Genomic DNA, 6000 nt, shown 5'->3' on the forward strand with positions numbered 1-6000 from the left:
TGATAAGACGTAAATATTTTGACCTAAATAGCCTTTCATCACATATAAATGACAGCTTCTACATTTAAGGATTGGTTTCTGGACTCATTTCTAAATTATTTGAATACACTTCTAAACTATAATAGTAGTTAATGCGTTACATTTCTTAGTCGTTCTAAATGAAATTCCAAATTAATCTAGTGGAAAAGATGTTATTATTGAATGATCATAGGAAAAAGAGATTAAAGCTTCTACAATAAAAACTAAAGTTGAGCTTTTGCAATTCATAATTCCGTTCAATAAACAATGTAAAAGAAAAAAAAAATCAGGTTATAAGCGAAATAGGACAAGGGACAATATCAACACGTCCCTCTCACTGTCAATACAGCCCAATCGAACTCTATACGTTCAAGAAAATCAGGGAGAGGCAAAGAGGAATAAAAAACATTGAAACTGAAAAATGTGGGAAAATTGATTAATGAAATAATTGATCTTGCAATACACAAAGACTAGGAATTCTATGCAGAATATATGTATATATTTATGTAGAGTATCCTGCTAAAAGCCAGATTCTACCCATTTGTCGACTTGAGCTAGGCGAAGTCACTAGACTGGTTGAACTGGGCTGACGTGACTAATTCTTTCCTTGTTGTATTAGAATTGTCCTTGTGGAACTGAAAATTAAGAATGAAGTAAGAATTAGGATTAGTATGCAGTGGCGGCTCGTACTGTCATTAACAAAGCGTGCTACAATATATATATATATATACGTGTATTTACCCACTGAAGGCGGAAGTTGATATCCATCCTTCGATTCTTCATGCTGGCAAACTTTTCTATCACCCTGGAGTTGAAATCTAGCATCTTGTTGATCAAACTTTTTTCTATCGAGAGCATGGCAAGGCAGTTAACCTTCCTGACCTACGGAAATTCCTCACGAATGTCTTAATTCTCTTTAGAGACGAAAAGCATCTCTCAGGCTCTGTTGTGGATATTGGTATGGTCACTATTATTTGCAAAAGGGTTGTTATTTCGCTAAAAGTGTCCTGTAAATTGTTTTTAAATATAGGCTGTCAGAACCAAAAGCTCAGTGCAAAGTCACTGCTTACCTAACATTGGGTAGCTTTCAACCGCAGTGTCCAGTATATGTTCCGGAAAAATCACTAAAATTTGCAGAATCCAGAAGTTTGGCGCCATCCAAATGGCTTGTTTTCTCAAATCGATTTCGCGCATCCGCAGAAATGCGATCACATACTTCTTTGGCATTGGGTACTCTGCAAGATATAATCCACCCACATTTGTTTTCACCAACTGTTGGAAGAAACATATCATTTGTCCTAATATTGTCTGTGTCATTCCGAATTTTCTCAATGGCTTCAATGAAATATTTAAGTGCTGTTTGTACTTTAATGGTAGGCCTGCACTGAATTTGATTATAGAAAATATTAACATGCGGCATTATTTTGTGAAAGAATTCCAACCAAAACATGAATTCCCTGTGTTGGATTTCTCTAGTTCTGAAAAGCACTCTTTCGAAACATTTTAATTTTCATAGATAGAATTGACGGTTCGTGACTTGAAATTCCATTTAGTAGCTGACCCACTCGGAATACGTCGTACAGCCACTTTTTTCAAAACAGATACACGCTGTGGGGAGCAGGAGGAAAAATGTGGAAAATCCTGAAAGACTACAGAAGAAAACCCTTGCCGATTGATTTTGAGATGCAGTTCTTTCCATTATCAAATTTAATTGGTTAACAATGGACGTAGTGTGCCAAAGGAAAGTGTTCTTTAATTTTAGATTGTACGTCATTAATTGATCCCTTATTACCGATGCCCCATTAAATGTGTGCGCTATAATTCTGCTACGATCTGAATCTGTGTCAAAAATGTTCAATTCATTTAATATACACTCCCGACAATTCTGGGCTCCCGGACCTTTAGGATTAAAGAAAATAAAAAAGAGAAGAAAAGACAAAACTGAGCGGCGAGCGCCGCCAGTAAGCAAAAGAAAGCGAGAAAGAGGAATACTTAGCGCTTGCGCAGAATGTCTTCGGGCTCAACCTAACACAGCACGGTGGTAGCTATTCTGGGTGTAAAAAAAGGAAAGTGGACAAGGCATATTGAGATCTTTGCTCCATGCTAGAGATATAGGCTTGTATAGTTCAAGCGGGCTCCATTCAGTACAGCCCGCTCGGTTCGTTAGTACAACTTCCACACTGCTGAAGGCGCTGATAATCGCGCTCCACGCTCGAAAAAGATCGTCATGGGAAAGTTCTGTATTTTGTTAATTGATGAACAGTTTAAACAAATTAATAGATGAAAATTTTTTGAACTAAAATTAGTCTAACACAAATACACAAACATAGGAAGCGTGCTGTAGCCCGGTAGCCCTACGTCAGAAACCGCTACTGTTAGTATGCCACTTATGGAAAAATCTAATAATAATGCTTACATTGACCAGAAATTAAAATCATTCGATATGAATATCTTGCAGATAAGATATCAGATCCTTAACAGATTTTCGGATAAAATGAATGGAAAAAGACGTTGAAACAAGGATAGTATAGTAAACTAAGATTTTGAGAAAACTGAGAGCTATTGTATCTGTTACAGTAAGAAAAATCTATTAAAACTATGAATAAATCAGAAACATAGACATTGAAAAGCAGAAAGATGAAAATGAAAGCATTCAAGGTGCAAAGACTAATGCTCAATTTTTGCATAGATAAAACGAAAAATATTGTTTATTATTTTTAAATTTGAAGCTTTGTATCGCACTTCCATCTTCATTAGCCTCAAAGCATGAATGCGGGACCGTAAACTAGTATTTTACTTAATTTGCCTCTAAGTGAATTCACAAATAAATAAAGTTCGAAAAATGGAATCTCAATACCAAAACGTAGTAATACTGTACTAAAGAAATTAAAACAACAAGGTATATTAATCTATGTCAATGATAGCCAATCACTAACACACCGAGCGCCAGGACAAAATAAGAATCAAAATTCGGGGTCACTTTCCACTTTCCTTCCCCTTCTCTGAGGCTGATTTACTGAGGTCACTTTCCACTTTCCTTCCCCTTCCCTGAGGCTGATTTACTGAATGCAAGTCACACATTTTCTGATCTTTTTTGTTGTATTACCTGTATTCTACTTCTTGTTTCACGTACGTAGGCCAACTAGAGTCTCAGTTATGTACCTTTGTAACTACAGTATATGAAACTGCGTTTTCCTAAAAATTGGCCCGGTACAAACGACCTTACTTTGCAGAATGGGCTTGGAGAATAAAACGTTAAGAAATAAAAAATACAGTTAAAATTCAAATCTCGATTCAGGCATATTATGATGGCCAGCTACACACTTCCAGTCACATAGTTAAAAAGTACACAACAAATTCAACATTATTAATATTTATTTGCTAGTCGACAATTGGCCATCACTGGTCTATGCTATTTATTACATTTACAAATTACATGATGATGGCGTAGTCTCATATGTGCTGTTTAAGTGTTGTGTACAATACTGTAGATACCGCTATGTTGAATACAGACATATACACTTATAAAAAAATACGTTGAGTGTTAAATGTTATATTGTTCCTCGCATGTTGCACGTTGATAGTCAGGTTGGACATGGTTATTGTTAGTCGCGGATGAGCCTGAAGCTAGTTTCCAATAACATTGCCATAGAATCTAGGGCGAAAGTTCTGGGGATTTTTCAGAACAGGATAACATGTTAATATTTTAAAGAGCGCGTCATGATTCAGCTGCGACATGGAGGTGAGAATTATCTTGTCAAAACAGACGCTCGCTGAATATCATCCATGAATGGCGACTCAAAGGGTTCAGTAACTATTCTAATGAAAAGGTTCGAAGTCATGGTGGTTGGAATAACAACGGGAAGAATCCTACGATCCATCCCTCACATCACATTGTCTGGGGTAGAATTGGAATGTGGACAGCGGTTGCAGCTCGGTAATAGATGTTCACCAATCTTCCTCGTAACCAGTAGTAGTCCTTCATTAGTACCAAGATAGACGCGATTCCCGGACGATTTTTATCTGTGAATACTCAATTGACATGTGAAAATGCATGTGACAGGGTGAGGAAATTGCGACATACACGTCACAGACATCTAGAGTTGGGATTATGCTCTAATAATCTATTTACTACAGTTTATACTGTGCTTTTAATGTCAAATTTGATAGCGGCTTGAAACTCAGATATTGCTCAAAACTCTGCATACAGATGCTCTTCGAATAACTCCCTTTCCCCTCGGACCATTAATTCTAACAATTATACAAATGAAAACACCTCATTCCATCTTACCGATATCTCAGGATAGAAAAATACACTATTTCGAAGATCTACCATAGGACCCCATTAAAATGGGCTGACTACTCATAATCATGTAACTAATGCCTTTGAGGCATTCTGGAATCTTAACATATGTTAGCACATTCTGACGTGTGAACATATGACAAATGGCACACGAACGTAAGTGAGTCCATACGAGTCTACAGGAAACGCGTTTAGCATATTTGTTATGTGTTATGCCTTGTAACTTGGTTCAATGTCATACCTCGGTAAACCACTTTGATTTTCATTCTCTTAGCGTAAACTTTTTTCCGCTTTGGGATTTAATTTTCCGTTAGCGTATAATATCATGTTTACTTATTATTAAGGAAGAAGACAAAATTTTCATAGATTATCGGCTGACTGCCAAAAAGACAGAAGTTGAAATAATGAAATTTGTTAGTATATCTTTGTTTTAATATCTAAATAATAAAATATGCTTTAAGTTGAGAAAAATATATTTAACAAAGTGCAAAAGTCATCAATTGGACATACAATTACAAAATATGTCTTTTAAAACATTCTAAACAAAATGATGTAATAATAATTCTTTTGTGACAGGATGGCATTCAATTAAAATGTAAGACTTCAATAATGAGAGGAAAAATGACATTATTGTTGCCCAACAACTGTTATATCTTCTGTGAAATAGTTGCTTATATAAGTTGTCAGTGTGAACAACCGCAATGTCTACTCATTTGAATAGAACTTCCAGCATTTTGCCAACCGTAAGTTTGTTTTAAAATTGACATATTTCTTAAAATAGAAAGTAACATTTTATTAGTAGCAAAATTTACTTTAAAATTTTATTAATCCTCTTTCACATAAATTTAAGAAGTAAAACTATTAAAACTTTCTGTATAGCATTTTACCATTACACTTTTTTTTATCCAGTGTGATTTCATTTGAAATCATAGTACAGTTATATAACGTTTCTTCTAAATTTAAACCTGCCATATATTTTTTATGAGAATACGGGATACCTTCGACCTCCCCCTCCCCCAACTTTCCAACACAATCCTATGAACTGTAGCTCTGGTTATGAACAACAGCATGATAAGTGAAAGTTACCTCAGCTGCAGCTATTTTTATCCCTTCATTCCATGCAATTAAGTGAGTTCATTCCAGTTCTGCCTAATTCCCGTTCTGCCTAAAGGCCGTCCAGCACTTTATAGAAAATATTTTCAATAATCTTATTTTAGGCAGAACGGGAATTCCCGTTCTGCCTAATGTTTGGAGATAGGAATTTTTATGCGGAAAGGAATGTTTTATGGAAATGCTTGACTTTTCAATTACGAATTCGTTTTCAATCACAATACTAACTGAGATGTTATTTGATTTTTTTAAAAATCATTCTTATGAGGTAGCATATAGCAGTCTTTTGTTTTTAGTGTTATATAAATATTTGGTTAATATTTAAAATAAAAATAAGTTAATTTTTTTAACACAGATCAAAATGTGAAATATATACTTACAATATATACTTACTTGGATTTTTAGTATTTTTTAAAAAAATGTTACTTTGTATTTCAATGAAATGAAGAATTACAGATAACATTTTAGATGCATGACAGTTGAAGATAAATAATAATCCTCTTATTAGGCTGCGCCTATGTTTCCGTCCCTTGAATTTTGTCTATTTTCTCAGAATCAAAAAATATGCT

General features: G+C 34.8%; 1 protein-coding gene across 5 annotated transcripts in view; it reads left to right on the plus strand.

The window, feature by feature from the left end:
* Nucleotides 1-6000, plus strand: part of LOC145671138 (PI-PLC X domain-containing protein 3-like) — a 181528-nt gene that overhangs the window by 160602 nt on the left and 14926 nt on the right. Inside the window, exon 3 of one of the 5 annotated variants that reach the window (XM_081739950.1) lies at nt 4898-5064. The exons of the other annotated variants lie outside the window; for them this stretch is intronic. The gene's annotated coding sequence lies outside the window, so the exon portion shown is untranslated. The remainder of the gene's footprint in view (nt 1-4897; nt 5065-6000) is intronic. 5 annotated transcript variants of the gene reach the window in all.

Source organism: Thermobia domestica, chromosome 15 (genome assembly GCF_964235325.1).
Source record: "Thermobia domestica chromosome 15, izTheDome1.hap1.1, whole genome shotgun sequence".
NCBI classification, from domain to species: Eukaryota; Metazoa; Arthropoda; class Insecta; order Zygentoma; family Lepismatidae; genus Thermobia; species Thermobia domestica.